We start from the raw sequence: 2,218 nt of genomic DNA on the forward strand, positions 1-2,218 counted from the left end.
TATGCATATCTTATTGCTTTAGACTGTCCCAGGCAGAGTAAATCAGGCTGCACAGTTTTATCAAATGGAAGTGACTAGGAGAAAAAAATAGGAAGTTTTCAGTCCAAACACCCTCAAACCTTTAAAAAAAATGCAAAATTTGGGGACCAGCAGTTAGCGTAATGGCTATGTCGCTGGACTCCCACATAGTACACCACGGTTTGAGGCCTGGACCTGGTGACTTAAACTCATGCCGTGCGTGCGTGCCCAAGATCCCAAGAGGAGAATGGAGAAGGGATTGCGGCGTGGCCATCCCCCCTGGGGGGGGTGATTTCTCACTTTCTGTCTCTCTGTCTCTCTCTGTCTGTCTGGCGAGTGCACGCGCCCTATAGCAAAAACCTCTCAAAAAATGCATAATTTGGAAACAATCACATAGTTGTATTTCAAACTTGGAGTTTGGGCATGGCTTGTGGAAGAGTTGGAGCAGATTTTGGCAGTCAAGTTTCTATCTAACAACCAAAGTTCTGGTGAGGACTCCAAACCCTTTTTTACTTCATGGCAGTAATTAAATATACTAGTATTTTTCATATGGTGATTAAACTAAAAGGGATGGACTATCTGTGATGGACTTAGTGGGGAAAAAATTACTTTGTATTACATGATTATAAGAAAAGTAAAATTCTAATTATTCTGGGGAAATATGAAATATCAAATTTTATACAATTACAGATAAAACTTGATCAAAATATTAATGTGAAAATAGAATGTCTTTTCTTGAGCATAATTTATTTTTCTCTTGAAACTAATTTTTTATACCCTTCTGTTATATCATTGACCCCTGAAAGGTTTTCATTTTCTTATTCCACTCTCATTGCACTCCGCCCTTCCCCTCCCTGGGACAGACACTCTATTCTGTTTACTGTGTACTTTTTTTGGTATATGCTTTCACAAGATGTGTATTATTACTTTGTAATGGACTTTTAATTTATGTAAATAGCATTGTGCTATGTACTTCATTAGATTCCTTTTCTTGTTTTCAATAAGCCCTGTTTTTCAAGCACAATCCATATCGTTCTAGGCACTTGCATCCACTGCTTCTCATGGCTGTGTACTATCCCACGGAGTACATGCACACATTTCATCTACCCACTCTCCTGATGGTAGATGCTCAGGTTGTTTTTGACACCATGTCCACAAAAGAATACTCTTTTTCTGCAATTAAAGAAAACTGCTTTACTGCCCTCAACTGGAATTCAGATCATTCATTCCAATAAATCATTCTTTTCTAAGCCTAACAACTCTTCCTTTAGGTTCATTGCCAAATCTGCTGTTAACTCATAATGCAAATGGAATTGTAATCCAGTCGAACTTTTTATATCCAAATATTGTTTGTAAATAATTGTTTTATTTAACTCTATTTATATATTTACTTATTTAAATTTGACCAGAGAGGGACAGAGAGAGTGAGAGAGCGAGAGAGAGAGAGAGAAAGCAAGCTGCCAAGTCTGGGACTCAAACTGCAATCAGCCATGTGGGAGTTCAGCACCCTTAACCACCATACCACCTGCTGGTCCCTCCAATTATTTTGAAATACTAATGAATCCTTTCCTCAAAAGCACTCTCTATTATACTTGTCATTCTATCATTTAAAATCATTCTGTTCAAGGGTTAAAATCATAACAGCACCAAGAATCTCTAGTGATTCATATTGTACACTTCATTTTACTAAGGTTAAAGTTTTGTCCTGTTTTGGGAACCAGCAGTTAGTGTAATGGCTATGTCGTTGGACTCCCACGTAGTCGACCATGGTTCGCATCCCGGACCCGGTGGCTTAAAACACGCCAGGCACATGTGCGTGCGTGCCCAAGATCCTGAGAGGAGAATGGAGGAGAAGGGATTGCGGTGTTACCATCCCCCCTGGGGGTGATTTCTCGCTTTCTGTCTCTTTCTCTCTCTGTCTGTCTGGCGAGCGCACAAGCCCTATAGCGAAAATCTCTCCAAAAAAAAAAAATGTTTTGTCCTGTTTTCTTAAATTTTCAGTAGATAATTACATATATGTATAGAAAAATTATATATACATACAGATGTATATATAATTATATATTATATATTATTTGATATATTAATTTGTGTATATATAGTTATATATACATATATATTTGTATGTATATATAGTTTATCAACACTATTATATAATAAATATATATTACATAATAAATAACCATATATTTTTCATATA

General features: G+C 36.8%; 1 long non-coding RNA gene across 1 annotated transcript in view; it reads right to left on the reverse strand.

Moving 5' to 3' along the window:
- Positions 1-1,028: 1,028 nt before the first annotated feature.
- LOC102478680 (uncharacterized) overlaps positions 1,029-2,218 on the reverse strand; it is a 2,388-nt gene continuing 1,198 nt past the window's right edge. The window contains exon 3 of the long non-coding RNA XR_003548500.1: positions 1,029-1,191. This is a non-coding gene — a long non-coding RNA (uncharacterized LOC102478680). The remainder of the gene's footprint in view (positions 1,192-2,218) is intronic.

This window comes from Tupaia chinensis, unplaced genomic scaffold (assembly GCF_000334495.1).
Source record: "Tupaia chinensis unplaced genomic scaffold, TupChi_1.0 Scaffold000090_1, whole genome shotgun sequence".
NCBI lineage: Eukaryota > Metazoa > Chordata > Mammalia > Scandentia > Tupaiidae > Tupaia > Tupaia belangeri.